Source organism: Panulirus ornatus, chromosome 35 (genome assembly GCF_036320965.1).
Source record: "Panulirus ornatus isolate Po-2019 chromosome 35, ASM3632096v1, whole genome shotgun sequence".
NCBI lineage: Eukaryota > Metazoa > Arthropoda > Malacostraca > Decapoda > Palinuridae > Panulirus > Panulirus ornatus.
Window position 1 is genome coordinate 4,220,001 of NC_092258.1, and position 20,532 is coordinate 4,240,532.

The 20,532-nt window shown below is 41.8% G+C and overlaps 2 long non-coding RNA genes across 3 annotated transcripts in view; one reads left to right on the forward strand and one right to left on the reverse strand.

Moving 5' to 3' along the window:
* LOC139760087 (uncharacterized) overlaps nt 1-20,532 on the forward strand; it is a 267,067-nt gene that overhangs the window by 135,962 nt on the left and 110,573 nt on the right. The gene's annotated exons all lie outside the window — the stretch shown is intronic.
* LOC139760225 (uncharacterized) overlaps nt 1-20,532 on the reverse strand; it is a 56,903-nt gene that overhangs the window by 34,462 nt on the left and 1,909 nt on the right. The gene's annotated exons all lie outside the window — the stretch shown is intronic.

The window sequence follows — 20,532 nt, forward strand, 5'->3', positions numbered from 1 at the left end:
TCCCTCCTCGTACCATCCAAATAGGTAATTACAAAATTATATACACACGTCCCACTGTTACCCTTCCCTCCACAACTCTGTTACCCTCCTCTCCAAGGTGAGCGCCCCCACTAAAGAGTGTAAAAGAGACTTACACCCTTACCCCTTCAGTTTCCTGAAGTACTGTGTGTCCATTAGTTGTCCTGACAATTTCAGAACAAATGGCTCTGAATTTATTGCCATGCGAAGGTAAATTAAGGTCAGCCTTTACACTGTAGCCAAGATCCACGTCACTCTGTCCAACATGACCACTGGAATTTCCTATACCGTATTGTACTTGTATTTCTCAAGTGACCATTGTGTACATCGTGTGAGAGAATATTGTGGTTTGCAGAGTGTTACTTGATAGATTGTTGTAGATATTTATACTGTTGCATTGAAGCATTGAGAACATTCACACCCTGAGCAAGATATGTACCGAATATATCCAGTTTTTCAAGTTGATAATACCGTATTTAACATTTTGGGAACCTTCGTCAAAGAATCTGACACAGATTATAACGAATTATAATTAACGAGAATAAAAAAATGTGATGTCTCAAAGAATTACCTCACGGAATTATCCCAAACTACCCCATTTTTTTTTTTTTCCTCTTTAGATAACTGAATTAATACGGTAAGCGATACGGCTTTCCCCTCCCTAACCCGTATTGGTTCTCTTGGTTCCATCCCGTATAGTTTCCACAGTACACACACACACACACACACACACACACACACACACACACACACACACACACACACACACACCCCGTCTCTCTCCCCATCATCATCACCCCGCATCACTAAAAGCTGTCCTGTGTACTAGGGCCACGTTGCTCCTGCGGGAGGATATGGTGGTAGGGCGTCTAAGGGCCTCCAGCTGTTGGCCGTGTCGGGGGGCCTCTGATACGAATGTTACCGAAATTTAGAACGTCTTCCTTGCGTATAGCCAGAACCGCTGGAGTCAGTGCTTTAACGTCGCTTTCAGGCCTTTGCGAACAAGGTGCGACATTGAATCGCTTCACTGGAACTCAGTCATCATACATATAGATATATATACATTTTCTTTTTTACCTACATTCCGAAGACATGAAACAGTATTGAAAAAAGATAATGAATTTGAAGTCTTTGATGGGTTCTGATTTATATTCTTTCGTTAGAGGGTTCCCCCCCTTTTTGCTAATATAATGTTGGAGTAAAGACTTAATGATGGATCAAAGACTTAAAAGCAGGATAGCGTATGGCATAAAGGCAATTGAACGTTCAGTAAACTGTCTGGTTATCATCAGATTCCCTTCATGTAGTTGGATAGCATGGTAGTAACTTTATACTTGTGGTAATAAGTTTATACTCTTCATAATGACTGACTACTCATTGACACTCAGTGTAATGACTATATTCATGGTAATGACTATGTATTCCTGGTGATGTAGGGTAAATAATCCTCACTTCCTCATATCAACACTCTCCCTCTCTCACTCACAATCTCCCTTACTCACCCATATAAAGCCTCCCTTACTCATCCACTTAAAATCTCTGTTACTCACCCTATCTCCCTTCTTCAGTTACCCATTATCTCTCCATTGCAAACCCCTACCATCAGTCACTTCGCCCTCTTCTTCCCAATTCACCATTGTTTCCTCTTTCTGCCCCTTCCTTTACTCACATATTCCTTCCTCCCTTACTGCATCCTCCTCATCTTCATCGTATCATTCCCTTCTGTTTGTCGTTCTTCCTTCTAAAACCATTTCTCTCTCTCTCTCTCTCTCTCTCTCTCTCTCTCTCTCTCTCTCTCTCTCTCTCTCTCTCTCTCTCTATCTCTCTCTCTCTCTATCTCTCCTTTCTGTGGTCTCTTGCTGTTTCCTCTCTCATCTAATCTCTCTCACCCGGAGTGTGGTTCTTCGTTCTTTCCGTCTCTTATCAATCCCCCTGCTCTCTCTCTCTCTCTCTCTCTCTCTCTCTCTCTCTCTCTCTCTCTCTCTCTCTCTCTCTCTCTCTCTCTCTCTCTCCAGGAATACATATATATATATATATATATATATATATATATATATATATATATATATATATATATATATATATATATATATATACCCTTACCTCCTCCTCCTCCACGTCCTCTCAATATTGAACCACACTCTCCCATAACTCTAGACATTTTAGAACATGGTCTGAAATTTGGCTTCTTATGGGGTCCAATTTTGTGCCGCAATAATGACATCTTATGGCACAAGGTTTTAATAAAGTCAACAGATTACGAGGTGAGATTTAGCTTTGTCGTAAATGATGGCACCCATGCATTATAAGGCCAGGTTAATCTAGGTCATTTCCAGGGAGGATATGCTGGTAGAAACCTGTTACACTATTATTTTCCTTTTCATTCAGTACATCTGCTTTATATCCTCCTCCTCTCTCGTTTCCAGCTAAAGAAAACGGGAACTACAATCGCCGTAGAGAACGAGAAGTCATGCTCACGATTACCTACACTGTCATGCTCTTTCCTGTCATGTCTTTACCTCTCGTCATGACTTGCCACTGTTCCCTCCTGGCAACCTCACCACGACCTAACATCCTCAACGAAATGCGTCTCTTAGTGTAGCCGCCACACCCTGTTATTATCAGACCTCCGTTCTTGCTACCACCCCTCACTCATCCTCACCACGACCTCTGTCATCACAACCTGACGACGACGACGACGACAGCTCCCCTTCACCACTGCAGTGGCAACCCTCTCCCCCTCTTCCTCCTCACCCTGCCACTCCCCCATTTATCACGACCGTCGCACCACGGCATTTACCCTCATCAGGACGACCCCTCGACCCCTCCACGACCCTCCCCCACTTGCAACACACCAGTTCAGCCAATCCCCCTCCTCATCCTTCTCATGAACCCCCTCACCCCCTACTCTTCCCGCCGTCCCCCCAGAACATAATTCGAAGGCCACCAAAAAACGACATCTCGTTCATCACACCGCCTCCACCTCACGAGGAGAGGAGCTCCCTATCCACCACGACCTTCACGTGTGAGTACGAGGCATCATTTCCCACTCCAGGGCGTCCTCGTCTGCGTCCTCGTCCTCCTCCTGCTACCATAGCCCTGTACCCCTACATACACTACCTTCAGCACTACGCTCCTCGCCTGCCTGGCCTGCTTGCCACCCTGGCCAGCAGTACCTCCTCACCCTAACTACCACCACCACCGCCACTGTGACACGCGCCTCCTCCAACATATTCCTCCCGTATCCCACAAGGCGACATTTTACACCCCACGGGCCAATGAGGTTCTTTCCTCCGCGTCGCCTCGCTCCGCGGTGGACTGCCCTACCTCCCGCTGCGTCCATTTCCAAGACTTTTATGGCGCGACGCAATCCACAGTGACGCCGGACCAGAGCGCCCCCCTACCAGACCGATCCAGGGAGAGGAGGAGGAAGGAGAAGGAAGGAGGAACGTGGATCTGAGAAGGATAAAAAAGAAAGAAAAAACGAGGGAAACTGGCTGTGGATTTTGCCTCGTCTCTGTTTACATTATGGAAATTGTAAAGAAGGAAGATGTTCACTTTGGAATACGTCTCTCTCCCTCTCTAGTTTTTTTCCCCCTCTTCCTGTTTCTTAATTGAGGGTCTGGTGATACAAATTAGCAGAAGAAGAGGAGGAAGAGGAGGTGGCGAGGAGGCTTGTCTCAACGTCTTCGTGCATACGGGAGATAAGAATGAGATAAACATGCTGAATGACCGAGACAAAAGAACACAATCGGATGAGAGGAACAATAGCCAGAGAGAGAGAACCAACACGACACAGTACAACACTGTCTAAATCTTGGCCCACTCGAACACAACTTTAACCCTTCACGGACAGCGCTTTAAGGATCATAATTGCCTTGAACTTGAAGGAGTGAGCGGCTGAACTTTAGAAGTTAACTAAACCTTATGAGACAGTGCCGCTAACCACTGCCAAATTCAACTTACATTACGACATCAAGTGGAGGAGATTCAGTGGTATATATAAATATATAAGTATATATAAAAGCCCGCGCCACTGTTCACAGCCACACCAACCCCCACATCAACAACCCCCCCTCCTTTCCCCACCCACCCCCTTCTTCCTCCTCCTCCTCCTCCTCGCAGTTGCAGCTGGACACTTTCTCTATATCTAATTTTTTTCTAAACGCACTCCATTGAACCGCACGTGAATGCAAGTGGAATAAAAAATGGCAGCCTCACTCTTGCAAAGGAAGAGAAAGGCATTTGCATGTGACCCTCGCAGGGCCTATATACAGCAATTGCACCGCTCATTAGACCCCTGAAATATGATCAGTTTTATAGTCTGAGTGTAGACTCGTTTGCAAGGCTTAATGCTAATGTGATCCAGATAAATTGAGGCGTCCAGGATAACAGAGAACTAACCCGCCCGGGGCATTCAAGGGCCTAGTCGGCGTGCTGTAAGTATACGACATTCGCCCCTGACGTATAACCCCCGTCTCCTCCTTTCCCTCACCGGCTATCGAAATTATGTAGCGTTGTGCCCCAGATGGATGTGTTATCTCCAAGGGACGCGATTCCTTTCCCCCCTTGTAGTATCATCCAAAAAAGAGAGAAAAGAAAGAAGAAAACTTGGTTCGTTATGGATGTTTCGGGATACCAGGAACCGAGAGATACGTCTATCTGCATAAATGACCGCAATTACGATGCGCAAACTCCTCGCGCGATCGAGTGATGGGGGGGTCGTTCTTTCCTCCTCCCTCCTTACCTCGTCCCAGGATTCCAGACGAACAGTACCGGAGAGAGAGAGAGAGAGAGAGAGAGAGAGAGAGAGAGAGAGAGAGAGAGAGAGAGAGAGAGGTTTTCACTGATCTTTTTTTTTTTTCGAAATGGTTTGTTCGATTACGTGTTGCTGAAGAAGGAGGCGAGAAGAGGAGGTCTTGGTGTTTCGAGTTTGTGTTTGCGAGACTCGCTGCTCGTTCCTGATGTCCGATCCGATGGTGTCACAAGCGCTTCGTCATCATCATCATCAGTCATCATCATCATCATCATCATCATCAGTCATCATCATCATCATCATCGTCATCATCATCATCATCATTATCATAACTCGTCTTTATCATCATCCTCTTCCAAGTAATACTGTAGGTGTTACCGGACTCCGCTCGCTCGAGGTTACACCGCCAGTGAAGAGTCACCTCCTTTAGCGAGGCTGTGTTATTAGGAATACATACTTGTTAAAGACCACACTCTAAAGACGTATTTCCCAGCTATTGGAAGTAGCGCAACCATGGACTTCAGAAGTATCTGGAAAAAGATCCTAGGATATATATATATATATATATATATATATATATATATATATATATATATATATATATATATATATATATATATATGAAGCAGTAGATGGAGTGGGTGTAATACGCTCTACAATATCCGCTTAATGGATGAAACTAACTCAAATTTCTGATTATCATTTCGTAACATACTTAAAAAAAATCTTTATAAAAAAACCATTAAGAAGATCATTTTTCAGATGTTTAAATCGATTACATTTGTAACTAAATGGTTTGAAAAGATAGAACGATTGGTAAAGTTAGCCATATATGGTAAACTAACTATAGCCTGGATTAATTGTTTGCTGAGCTGTTTATAACGGGATCTGATTGTTTGTACTGCAAACAGTGGACGGCGAGAATTGTATGCTAAGCTAACATGAAGAAGAGATAACTTCATACGGATGAGCAACTTTGTGATAAAAGGACAAAAAAAAGTTTTGATTTTTCCCGTGACTTACATAACCATCTCTAACCTGTCGCCAAAGACTCATATCAGGAGAACTGGAGAGGAGAGACAGAATGACTGCTTGCCTTGCCTGCTGGCAAATATTAGAACAGCATTTTAGTATATGGGTGAGGAAGTACTTAGCAAGCAGTTTATGTCTTACGTACGGCTAAGAGTATAATATGCTTCTCATGTTTGGTCAGCGAACTTAAGCACTGAGAGCTAATAGAGAAGGTCCAGTGGAGGAGGACAACAAAGATGGTGGCAGATTTAAGAGTATTGAGGTACGTGGAGAGGCTTTAGAAGCTTTAAATTTGTCCATCATGAAAGAGAGAATATAATGAGACATGATCTCGTAATCTTTTAAGACTTTTAGCCAGATTGATGAAGTGGAGAGGGAACAGTTCTGCGAAAGCTATCTGGATAGAACAACCAGAGAACATAGTAAGTTGTTGAAATGACGTAAGGAAGTACTTTTATGGTATATGAGAAGTGGGTGAACAAAATGGAGTGGACGTGGATGTGATAGATGTGGACAGACATTAAAGAGGGTGTAGAAAGTGTTCTGGAGATGAGTCATTACGAGTGTAAAAGTCCCTCCCTATACAGTACAAATAGGTAACAGGCAATTACACACTCACACCCACACAAAGTAATTTCAGGAGATGGTACCCCATTAGTGTTGAACTGTCTCCCCATACCGTGCAAATCGGTAATTAGACACATACATGCATGTAAACACATACATACATACGTGCATACATAAATACATACGTACGTACATACATACCTACATACATACATACATACATACATACATACATACATACGTACATACATACATAGAAAACATATGGCACCACAAGCATCGAACTCCCTTCCAGTACTTTTCTAATACATACATACTTACATATATACATACATACATACATACATACATACATACATACATACATACATACATGAATGCATTCATACATGCATGCGTACATACATACATTCATACACATACATACATACATACATAAATACGGACAGACAGATTTATCAACAATGACAGACCAGTCCGTATATGTGTGTGTGTGTGTGTGTGTGTGTGTGTGTGTGTGTGTGTGGTGGGGGGTGGGGTAATCGATACATGTACCATTCATTGCAGGCCATAAATTGCATCTGTCCAATAAGAAAAAAAAATTACCATCAATGAACAATAAGGAATAGGGGGAATGGCTGATGATAGAAGGAAAAGATGATGATGATGATGATGATGATGACAATGAGGAAGAAAATGATTATTATGAAAAGGAAGAATGAAAAAGCGTAAGAAGAAGAAGAAGAAGAAGAAGAAGAAAAAGAAGTAGGAAGAAGAGAAAAGATGACGAAGGAGAAAGATGACAATGAAGAAGACGAAGAAAAAGAAGAAGAAAAGAGTAAGAACAAGAAGAAGAGCAAGAAGTAAAGAAGAAGAAATAAAGAAGAAGAAGAAGAAGAAGAAGAAGAAGAAGAGGAAGAAGAAGGAGAAACAGAAGAAGAAGGAGAAGAAGAGGAAGAAGAAGAAGAAGAAGAAGAAGAGGAAGGAGAAGAAGAAGAAGAAGAAGAAGAAGAAGAAGAAGAAGGAGAAGAAGAAGAAGGAGAAGAAGAAGAAGGAGAAGAAGGAGAAGAAGGAGAAGAAGAACAAGAAGAAATAAAGAAGAAGAAGAAGAAGAAGGAGAAGAAGAGGAAGAGGAAGAGGCCATGAATGTTATTAGAACTGGGGCCCTGCATCTCGGGAGGCTGCTGCAATATTGATAAGAGTTCTCCACATTTTTTGGCTCCTCTGGGGCCATAAAGGCTTATCTAGAACGGCTCTGTTCAAACTCCGGCTATCAAAATGGCTCGCCCGAACGAGGGAGCTTGGGAGATGAAGCCATATTTCTCATGCTACTTAAGGGGATTGGGGGGTGTGGGGTGGTGGGGTGGGGGGGGGTGGAACGTGTATCGTCTGTTCTTTTATATATATATATATATATATATATATATATATATATATATATATATATATATATATATATATATATATATATATATATTTATTTATTTATTTATTTATCTTTTAGTTTACGTGTCATTGGAAGATTAAAAGGGATGACAGCATTGTTTAGTAGTATTAATTGCTCGTATGTTTATAGAGTCAGTTTGAATTTGCAAAAGATGTTTTTTCAACTATGTGTGTTTGTTTGAGTTATTGGTTTTTTTTTTGTGTATGACGTTTTATGGCCATTAGAAGGTTACTTAAAGTAAAAGTTGGGAAAGAGTTTGACTCTTTTAAGTATCTTAAAGGTATATAATTCTGATTTGAGAGGTATATAGGAATTCATGGTCGAATTTGAGAAAAGTAATATAATTTTGAAGTCTATGAAAGTAATATTTTCTTCTCAGCAAAGAAATGTAGAGGAAACAGAAAGCGTACGTTGATAGTAATTATATACCTTGAAAGTATATGGAAGTGACATACTTTAATTAGAAAAGACAGAGTGATACTACTTAGAAAAAGTTGTGAAAAGTAAACCACTTGAGAAGGATCTGACAGTAATACTGCTGTTCCTTGCATAAAGTACTGAAATATCTCTTAGTAAAAGTTGGAAATAGTGATGCATTGTTGAAGTATTTAAAAGTACTATCATTACTTTTAGAAAAAGTACACAAGAAGCACAGGGCTGAGAAAAATAGTATAAGAGACATGAAGGTGATATCACTACTTTAGAAAGGTACATAGGGTTCACAGAATGGAAAATTGAGAAAAGCAATAAACTTTTGAAGTATAGGAAGATATTATTATTACTGTAACAAAAGTGCGTCGGAATATCTGAAACCGATGTTTCTGTTGGCAGAAAATGTCTGTAATGGCCAAGATTACGAAATCACAAACTTCGACCATTCTCCTTTTCTCTCTCTCTCTCTCTCTCTCTCTCTCTCTCTCTCTCTCTCTCTCTCTCTCTCTCTCTCTCTCTCTCTCTCTCCCCCAGACAGAGCAAAATACAACATTCCCCCAGACTCACCCCAGGAGCGCGGGACCTGGGGAAAGGGGATTTTAATACAAGGATTCCCTAAATTGCGTATTGTAATCTCCTTCATAGTATTCGTGTAATCCTCCCACGAGATTACAATTACTAAGAAAGACATACTTTGCCAAATACAGCTGAGCACGTAGACATCTTTATTGTAATCGCTGAAATCCTTTGGTTTGGGCGATTGCTAAAGCCAGACTTTCGTTATTTGATCATTTTTTGCCTGGAGGAGTGAGTGTCTGCATGATTTTACTGAGCGAGGAAGATTGTGTGCACCTCGCGAGGGGAATATTGGGTGTGTGTGTGTGTGTGTGTGTGTGTGTGTGTGTGTGTGTGTGTGTGTGTGGTGTTTCTGTCCATTTCGTTAATGTGTCTGTGAGGTGTACAGATCTTTGTTAGCGTTCGAGATGAACTCATGATGGGCTTTCCGGTTTGAGAACTGCGGTTCGTAGGAACAAGTTTGAAATAACTCTGTAGAGGGGATGTGAAAATTTGATTAGCTTAAGAATTTATAGAAAATTTATAAAACCAAGAACTCATTACCCCTCTGTGATGACTTCAAACACACACACACACACACACACACACGGTAACACGAGTGTAAAACTCTCTCACCCCGTAACACACAAGTAGTAATCACACACACTTTTTTCCAACATCATTTTAACGGCAGGATTATTTTTTTTTTCCATTGCATCCTGTTAGATTATAAATGAATCATCTTATAAAGATCATCCTTTTTTTTTTTCACTTCAGGTTAATGAAAAATTAGTTATTAAAGACAATAAAACATTGGGGTTTAGCTGTTATTTCACATTACGATCCTGCTTGATTACGTGAATGTCGTCGCTGTCTCTCACTTGTGATCGTCAGGTTGTAAGTCGTTGGGTTCAGAGTTATTTTGGTGTTGTGATGATCGTACGGGACGCCTCGGAGGTTGATGACGGAGGCGTGTGGCGGAAAGTAGCCTCATGATACTTGCCTGAGCAGCAGTGTTGGGGGTGTGGAGTGGAGTGTTGCTGAGAGAGAGAGAGAGAGAGAGAGAGAGAGAGAGAGAGAGAGAGAGAGAGAGAGAGGGAGAGAGAGAGAGCTGATGGAGTATTTAAAAGGATTCTGAATCTATTCATTATCATTCTCTTGATTGTAGATTCATTAAATTCCACATTCAGTAAAGGCTCGTCGAAGAAGTGTTTCATGTCTTGAACGAGTTCTTCAAATGTACTCACGGACATTTTTGAATTTGCACAGAACCTTTATGTTCCGCGAGTATCATCAAAGTTTTCGCATATTATCGAAGTCTTCGTGTATCATCGAAGTCTTCGAATGTTATTGAAGTCTTCGCGTATCATCGAGTCTTCGACTGTTATCGAAGTCTTCGCGTATCATCGAAGTCTTCGAGTGTTATTGAAGTCTTCACATATCATCGAAGTCTTCGAGTGTTATCGAAGTCTTCGCGCATCACCGAAGTCGTTGACGTACATAATCTTTAGTCCTATTACTTTCCTTCGGGTTTCTTTCTTCCCTCCATTACCATTCGTCTACGCGATTGCCATTCCTCCTTAGCTCCTCATCCTCCTTCTTCCCCAAATTCATCAGTAGTCGAAGTTGATAGTTCAGCTGGATTTTTTTTAATTCTGTCGTCTGCTTCCATTGGCAGGATTCTTCTTCTGCTCCTTCTTCTTCTTCTTCTTCTTCTTCTTCTTCTTCTTCTTCTTCTCCTTCTTCTTCTTCTTCTTCTTCTTCTTCTTCTTCTTCTTCTTCTTCCCTCTGTTGTTGTTCTTCTTCTTCCGTTTGTCAAAGAGTTTTAAGCCTCCTTTCAAAGGCCCCTTTTCTCATCCATCATACGTCTTCTTACATTTAGCATTATACTTATTCTCTTAGACAATTCCTCTGCAGTCCATCTATTCGTTTCTCCATTTTGAAATAAGACGTGTCATTTTTTTCTAACCATTTCAGTCCCTCTTCTCTGTTTCACATTTTATAGCATAATATACCGAGGATTCCTTTCCCTCTTTCATGTTCTCTCCATCATTCCATTCCACAAAATGCTGACGTCTTCCTTCTCACCATTAAAGAAAAAATATCATTCAGTCATTTCAGTAGTGTAGAGTACATATCAATTATTCCAGATCATGAAAGTCATTTTACATTCCCACTATTTCACAGAACCGGCCATATCTTCTTCACTTTTTTTTTCCCTCTTAGAACTTTCCTTTTCTCAAAACCATCTTGGAGAATTTGATCATTCTCTTTCCTCTCTCGAGACTGACTGACTACACACGTCCTTCCACCGGCATTCGAAGAAAGTCTCTCTCTCTCTCTCTCTCTCTCTCTCTCTCTCTCTCTCTCTCTCTCTCTCTCTCTCTCTCTCTCTCTCTCTCTCTCTCTCTCTCTCTCTCTCTCTCTCTCCCCCCGTGTTCCATTGTTCTCAAAATCCCGTTTTCTAGGGTTCTGACCCGTTATAGCAATAGGGCCCCCCTTTCTCCTCCTCCCATCCTTCCTTACTACTCCTCTTCCTTGCAGCAGCGACCAAACCCCAGCCTTCCTCTCCCTCTCTCCCTCACCTCCCCATACAGTCTCATCGTGTCTCCCTAAATTCCAGTTGATGGCAAGTTTCCCCCACACCCCTCCTCCTCCTCCTCCTCTCGACCACCCGAGCGCTATAGAGACTGCTGAAAATGAGATAATCTAATTGTAGCATTTTTCCCCCGATTCATTACCCAGCCATTCTGGAGGGGGAACAAAGCATTGCTGAGGCTGCCAAGAACAAAACACTCGAATTAAGCTTTGGGGTATTTCTTCAGCGGCCGTCGCTACTGCTGCTGCCGTTCCTGCTGTTCTTCCTTCTGCTGCTACTGCTACTGTTCTCTCTGCTACTGCTCTTGCTTGTTTCTGTTCCTGCTCCTTTCCTTCTGCGTGATCGAAGACTTCCATTGATAGACAAGCAAAAGAAGCATAGTCTTGGGGGAAAACGAGAGATGGCGGGATATTTTGCAAATCCATTTTATTCTTTTATCTTTTTTTTTTTTGAAGTCTTCACGAAAACGAGAAAAAAAAGGTTCACTTCAATGGCTGAATCTTTCGTGTTGTCTCGGTAGTATTACTGCATGAGAGGTAAATACGTCGCGATTAGCGTCGTAATCCGTTTATAAGTTCGCGAAAGGACTGCAGCAAGCATACAAGCACACATGCACAGTGGTTCTACACACACACACACACACACACACACACACACACACTCACAAGCGTACAAGAGTACATGTGCGTGTCTGCGTGTGTGTGTGTGTGTGTGTGTGTGTGTGTGTGTGTGTGTGTTTATAGATTTTTGGTATATGTTGGCCAATATGTCTTTCGAGCCGAATGAATATGCACATGTGAGTGTAATATATATATATATATATGAGATTGAATTTATGGTAGAGTTCATGATGAATATTATCTTGTTCACTAAATTTTTAATAACACTTCGTCAGGTTATTGAAGCAGTATACTGTTCTATGTATTCCTCGCCTTATGGTAATTAATTGAAAAGATAACTTTAATTTTGTTTGATTTACTCTATCTTTAAACATAGCCCTTCCCTAACCGTTGTTCGATTTGCTCTGCCTAGAGAGATTATTTTAGTAGATAATAAAGACTGTTTAGTTTCTAGAGTTAGAAATGTTATGTTAGAAACACTTGGCTAGAAATGATATTAGATACTCATAGGTGGAGATAATGATAGAAATGTTAAGAGATAGAGATTAGTTAGGTTAGGTTAGGCCTACAGCGAAAGTTAATGTTAGATTTAAAGGTTTAAAAGACGATGCTAGATGTCTCCTACAGATGATATTAGATTTTCACATGTAGATGTGATGTTAGATGTCTAAAGCTAACGTAAGACCTGTTCAGCTAAAGTTAAATGTGCAGAAATTATGTTAGAAGCGTAATGTTAGAATATTACCAGCTCGAAAGATGTTGTTAAACGCCGATTACAAATGTTAGATAGCAGCGTCAATAGATAGATATATAGATGACAAACTATATCATTCTCCTATAGTGTGTCAGATTTTCTTGTCCACGTGGGAGAAAAAAAAAAAGGTAATTAGATCTACAGAAAACGAGTATTTCTATATTTTCCGACCATATGTGGTAAAATCGGAAGCATTAAGTTATTATGAGGTAATTAGAAACGTCTTCAAATCTGACACTCCTCTATAAATGCCTCTTTAATCTAAAATAACGCCGAATGCTTTTGAAATAACTCAAAATTATTATGTTGTTCTTAGCCAACCATAAACCCGAAATTATATTATAGTTGTCCCGAACTAACCTTAAATATAACCCAAAATTACATTATAGTTGCTCAGAGCCAGTCTTAACTGTAATTGCAAACTATATTATAGTTTCCCATAGGCAAACCTCGGCATACCCATTTTCTCCATGATTTTCCCGCCAAAAACCCACCAATATATTTCCGTGGTGGCGCCGGCTCATCCCCTCTTGAATTTTTGAGGCAGGTGCTGGATTCCGTGGCTTCATTATACATTCAAGATGTTTTCAGGCAGTTTTAAGGGCAGCCAATGAGAGGCGTAATAAGTGGCAGGGGGGGACGGGGGGGTGGGATGAGGCGAAAATAATGCTAGAGTCTCACCGTGTTTATTACAGCCCATTTTTTGTGGTTCTCTTGGTCTCTGTAGTGGTTACGTGTGTGTGTGTGTGTGTGTGTGTGTGTGTGTTTAGTTCTCTCTTGCTCTCTTTCCGTCTCTTTCTGTTTTTCAGTGTGTATGTATATCAACTTATGTACACATATCGGTATTGAACGCCAAGCCATGATGTGATTTGTGTGTATTTGTTGGAGTGTTGTAGATAGACTTTGAACCCAAAGCTTTTTGTATCACAAGGGAATGTTTTTGTTTGTTTGCAACGTACACCATGATTTACCACTGCTTAAGTCACTTGGAAATTCTTGTGATCAATAAGTCTTAGATATTTCATATTGCATCGAACAGCTTGACTAGCAAGTCATCAGTAGATGATATGATTAATCTCATGTATTGCATATTGGCTTTTATATCGTATGGTATTTGAGTGTGTCAACGTGGAATGTAGATCCAACTCTTATAACGTGGCAAACACAAGACAATGTGCCATCCAGTTGCTGAGTTTCCCCGCGAGGTGGCAGCACCTCCCAGTGGCGCCACTCAGTTTTCCCGCGTCAGAGAAAATGGGTTTCTTACCAGGGGAACTTCTGCCATAAGTCATACAATTTCATTGACAATGCTAATGGGCAAAGTTAGGCCCTTTATCTAAACACTTATTTTAATAATTTTGCTCCATAAATGCTCCAGGAAAATAAATTGATATTTTTATTTTGAATGTCGACCCAGCGAGAAGACGTGGGTGTAGGATACTATTGCTCACAAACTTTAATGTTTTATGTTCAAGTAAATGGCTGCTGCGTCATTGTCCCGACTGCAGTTAGAAATATTAATCGTGTGTTCTTATACTATATGATTTTACATATGTTAATGTCGTATGACAACAAATAAAAGACAAGATTGTATTAGTAAATGTCGGCGCCCAGTATGATGATCTATGTAGTAAGTATCACTTGATGAAAACTTAGCGACTTTACAGCGGAAACAGAACGACTTGAACGCATCATAACTCTCAGAAGAATTATTTTTCCCCAGGTTTTTGAGTTAACGTTGAAGTTTAATCATCAAGTTGAGTTTTGGGAGAGAGGAGAAGAAGGGGCGCCCGCGCTCTCGCGCCAAAATTTGCCGAGTGTCGTACATCTGGCAGCGCAGGCCAATACGAGTCTTGGGGACGCGCAAAACTTGGCTACAATATGACCGAATATACGGTTTTTGCGTCTCTTTTAATGAGTCGCGTCGAGTTTAATGCGTCTTCTCTTCTCGGCTGGGGGGGTAAAAACGGCCTTCACGATGCGCTTGGCTTGAGCAAGAAGTGTGGAGCGGGGAGCGACCCAGGTACACCTCAAAACCCTCTTTAAGTCGACAGTCTGCCGGGCCTTACCAGACCCCTTGCATGTATCCGGCCGTATCTCATGCATCATGCACGGTGGCGACACCTTCACCTACTGACGTCCGAGGGTGACGCGTCAGGATACACACCCCGGGTCGCGACCCCGGGGCTACGGCTCCTTCTAACCGGGGTCGTCCAGTATTAAAGTTCGAAGGAGGCGCCAGCCAGCCAGCCAACCCAGCTAGTCAGGATATTGTGCCGGTGTGAGGCTTGACGTCCTAGGATATTAAACTATTCAAAAGTCTTAAATGTATGGTGGGCGTCATTTCTTTTTTTTTCCTCGAAAAATGGCTTAGGTATCACGCCCAGCACCGAGGATATTACTACTAGGTGGCGAGGTGAGAGAGAGAGAGAGAGAGAGAGAGAGAGAGAGAGAGAGAGAGAGAGAGAGAGAGAGAGAGAGAGAGAGATGAAAGCGAGTCATTGTATTCTGAGGTAGAAGGACGTCAGTCAGTCTAGTCTTGTATTGTGGATATGTAGGTTTGTTTCCTCCTTTGAAGTCTCCACAATACTTCATTGTAGAGTAAGATTAAAGTCGCCTACTCCACCCACATTGGTAGATTACTACTGACAAGTTTGTAAATACGATAAGTTTTTTTTACGAACATCAGAAGAAAAAGAATAAGAAAATAAACCACTGAATTACCAAAGCGACATTTAATCACCTTCTTACCCCTTTCTACGTGTCTCTAAATGGCTGGTACTGATACCAACGTCGCTTTTGGCACAAAAGGATCAACATCCACATTGGGAAATACATTTAAAGATGGCGCTGCTCAAAGTATATGCTCCTCACAAGGCGAATATCACTAGTTCTGCGCCAAGTACCTTCCCCAAGTGGCCGGCCGGCAGCATGGCACTCATAACAGAACAAGTGCACGGCGGCAGCAGCAGAGGAGGAGAACCGACCTCCTCCTCTTTTTTTTCCCCCCCTCCAAAAGAGGCGGAAAAGGACCTCTCATTATTTCCCCTAAAGCGCATCAGCGACTCGGCAATGATGACAGCGTCGTCGTCTCGTCCACAGCCACGACGCTAAACGACATTAAAAGACGACACTTGAGAAAAACGGTCCAGACTTAAGCAGCAAACTTTGTCAATGTCCGGGGCCTTGCGATATTAAAGCCTTCGGGTAAATGCTTAGGACATTAGAATTTTTGTCCAAGTCGAAGTTTCGACGCTGAAAGTGGGCTTAAGAAGAGGAGGGTGGGGGCGGGGGTGGTGGTGGTGGTGGGTTTGGGGGTGAGAGGGGGGGAAAAGGGGGTGGGGGGAGAATGTTTATGAAAGGGGGGGTAGGTAGGTGGTGGGAGAAGAAGGAGAAGGAGAAGTAGGAGGAAGAGGAGGAGGAGGAGGAGGAGGAGGAGGCAAAAATGTTAATGTTTATGTCAGTTAATGTTGATGGCTTTCTTTTTTTCCCCCACCCTTCTCTTCGTTGTCGGGAATCGTTAATGGTGATTTGTACCGTGTAATCAAAATTTTTCCCCTTGATAAATTAGGGCTAAGGGAGGACTCGAGTTAAGGGGAGGAATGGTATGGTTTGGTGGGAGGTGTGTTCAGACTCCTTCGAAGGGATGGACTTAAGGATTGAACGAGACTGATGTACAGTCAGACTCTGTGTGTGTGTGTGTGTGTGTGTGTGTGTGTGTGTGTGTGTGTGTGTGTGTGTGATTATGTGTTTGTACTCTACGGGGGAGGGAGACCTACTTTCGTGGGCCCCCGTCCCCCCCATCTCCTCGCCTTTCTCCGCTGTCATGCAAACCTTTTCTATGCTTTCTCAACACTGAGTATATTCCATTCATCCATCGCTCTAATTCTATCGAAAGTACTCCTTCACATCCTTTCTTACAAGCTTCTTCGGTGATTTCAAGGTGTGGTTGCTCTATCCTCACAGCTCACGAGGATACAGTCTCTATTTTGGTCATTGAGCTGGTTTTAAAAAGCGTAAAAGTCATGATCAGGTCACCCCTCTCTCTTTTCTCTTTCTCGTTTGGTAAATTTCAGGCCTCTAACCCTTTCCATGTATGTTACCCTTCTCTGAACCTTCTCTATTAGCCCTTGTGTGTGTGTGTGTGTGTGTGTGTGTGTGTGTGTGTGTAGAAAGCAGAGCTTTTATTACTGTCGGAAAATATGCATCTTTGTCATATAAATCACGTTAACATTTACTGATAACCATTCATATATTGAGTGAATTTTGTTTTTGATATGGACTAGAACATACAGAAGTTTAAAAATGCTGAAAGAGACGAGAGAAAGTTCAAGGAATGGGGCCCCACGAGTGTGAAACTCCCTCCCTATACATTATAGATTGATAATCATAGATGTGTAATCACACACACACACACACACACACACACACACACACACACACACTTAAGCACTCCACCTTGGTCGATTTGTTGAGCATGGCGAACACTGTAATGTTAGAGAGAGAGAGAGAGAGAGAGAGAGAGAGAGAGAGAGAGAGAGAGAGAGAGAGAGAGAGAGAGAGAGAGAGAGAGATGACCAATGGACTTGCTGAAGAGAGGCACAGGACACTTATACGTATTAGCATTATTGTCATGCACGCACTACAGGAGGTGGGTGGGTAGGGGAAGAAATCATGAATTTTTCCCGTTTTCTGTTTTCGACATCGTAGACTATCCTACAAGCACAAGTCTTCCTCCCATACTTTTCCTTACTTAATTGGTGAGCTTGACTGACCTCTCACCCCTCCCCCCCCACCCCTCAAGTAGCGACAAAGACTACAGCCCATTAGCAGTCCCCTCTTTCCTTCTTTCCCCCTTCCCCCCCCCCCTCTACCAAACCTGTATAAGCTCTTTCTTTCTTTTTTTTTTCTTCACTAGGAAGGGGAAAGCCGCCTCTAGTTCAGGGGTCACCAGTTTGATGACGACATAAACTACCCTTCCAAGGGTCCTGCTACTAAAACACTTACAGGGGGTTTGACTCAAGGCACCACCATCCATTTTCCTGATTGTATATCTAACTTTCGCATCTCTTGTACTTTTTAAGATGGTATAAAACCTGTCGGGTATTTTCTAATCATATAAGAATGCATGGTATGGTTAAATGTAATTTTCTATTGTATTATCTATATATTCCATTGATTTTAATGTCTATACGTATATGGATATATGACTTGAGAAGGTAAGAAGTACCTCTACGATGGTCTGTGTACGTGAATGCACTTGGAAGTAACAGTTGCACAGACTGGAAAAGAAAAAAAAAAAATCGATAATTTCCATTATTAAATCTAATCTTCATTTTTCTCGAGGGACCGCTGGCAACTCGATCATTCAGCCAATCAGCGAGGGGAAAACATTGTTGCCATAAGTCGCCACTGAAAACATTAAATTTTTTCCCACCTTCCCCTCTCCAACCCTCATCTGGAGCGTCGACTTAAAATTACTTTCTTTGCTGTTTGCCTTAATAAACAAACAGCACTCCCATCTGTACTGCGGCCCTCGCTGTTGTCCATGGGGGAAGTAAATGTGTGTTGGCTCTTGTTTGTGGGTCCTTCGTTGTTGTTGTTGTAGTTGTTGTTGTTGTAGTTATTAACAATGGTATCATTGTGTGTGTGTGTGTGTGTCCAGACCGGTAACGGAATTGAGATTCCTGTCGTTGTATGTAATTATGTTTCGTAGTTGTTAAGATGGTTGTATTTGGTTACTTTTAAAGACTTCGAATATTTTTTTTTTTAATATAGTCTTAGAAATATCAGTGAATATTAGAATATATAAACACTAACAAAACAGCATAACATAACTCAAACATCCATATGTATATATATATATATATATATATATATATATATATATATATATATATATATATATATATATATATGTATATATATATATATATATATATATATATATAATTCTTGTGTGAAGCTAGTCTGGGAGTAAACACGTATGATTACCGTATAGTAAAAAGAGAGGAAAAGAAGAAAGGAAGTATTGTGCAGAGAAAACGAAGACGGGCAAAAAAAAAAAAAAATGGTGGGCATTAAGTTGGAGTAGGAATTAGCGGAGCGTGTAGTGGATAGGAATGAAGCGAGGCAACAATTACAGCAGACCCCCCCACCACACCACCCCGCCAACCCAGGCAATACAGTAAATCACGATAACTTACGTCACTATATCTAAGTCTTCGCTAAATCAGGGTTTTCTTACAGGATCTCATACCTCGTTGGCTACCAGTCAGGGAGGGGAAGGGAAGCAGGCAAGCAGGCAAGGCGGAGCAAGCAAGCAGGCAGGCAGGCAGGCAAGCAGGAGGGTAAAGCAGGCAACCGTTCGCTCACTCTCCCACCATCTTATAGTAGATAATGAATTGCAGGCGAGAGAGAGGGAGGTTTTTTCTAACATGGGATACTTCGTTATTTTGAATCTTAAGGAGCAATATACGTATCGGAAAGCTGTCTCGTGTAATAAATTACCAAGATATTGTCTGCCTGAGTTAAGGAAAGAATATGGCCAGGGCTTGTCTCATGGTAGCGGCGCAGGGGAGAAAAGTTGAGATATTGATGCGCAAGACAATATTACAGTGATGGATGCAGAAGCACTTTATCAAAGCCAGTTTTATGGCTTATAATGCATGTCCCGCGGCCAAGTTTAAAGCGGGGACAGATCTGTCATTATTAAATCTGTGCTCTTTGGAAGTTGGTTTAGTAAACGCTTTATTCATGATTCATTTATTTTCTTACTCTCTTTTCTGAGTGAAGATCTGTCTTTTATAAGACGTGTCATGCGTATTTGTGATGATATTTCTATATATATTTTATTTATGACGAAGAACATGAACGAGTTACTGAAATCCTTATTATGTAATCGTATCTAACAGGTAAAAATATGATGAAAACAAAGACGTGATATCAGTGTGTATTTCTTAAGTTCACGATGATAACTAAGATATAAGAGAGAATAGAAAAATTGAAAGAAAACGACGTGAGTGGAAAGACAGAGAATGGATGCGATGAGAAGTTTGCGTGTGTGTGTGTGTGTGTATGTGTGTGTGACGAAGGCATCATTATCTATGGTTTATCTTTGTGTGTCCAGTCCTTATCTGTAGGAGGCCTTGCTACCTATACCTCCCACAGGAGCAAGGATGCATACCTAAAAGGACCAAGGCTTCGAGCATGTGGGTAAGAGATGCGTTGACGTGTGTTGGTAATTGTGTTGGGAGGGAGTGAGTGGGGAGATTCGTTGTCAAGTGGGGAGTTAGGATCGGGGAAATATCCTACACACACACACACACACACACACACACTCACACACACACACACACACACACACACACACACACACACACACACACATCGTCTGTGGTGTAAACGAGCAGAGCTTCATTGGTGCGTTTGTGGACGAGGGATTGTAATGACAGAATCAGCCGTTGGAGAGAGAGAGAGAAAAAAAAAAATGAGAAATAGAATATCTCTCTGGACAGCTGAGCTGAGCGAGCCGTCTGCACACACACACACACACACACACACACACACACACACACACACACACACACACACACACACACACACACACACAAACCACACACACACACGAAAGATAACAAGATGAGAATGAACAAGCGGTGAGGGACGCCCACATACATAACCGCAGAATGCACTGACGGGGAAGTGTAAATAATACCTGGTAGGCAAGTCCCCCCCCCCCTGTTCCTCCAC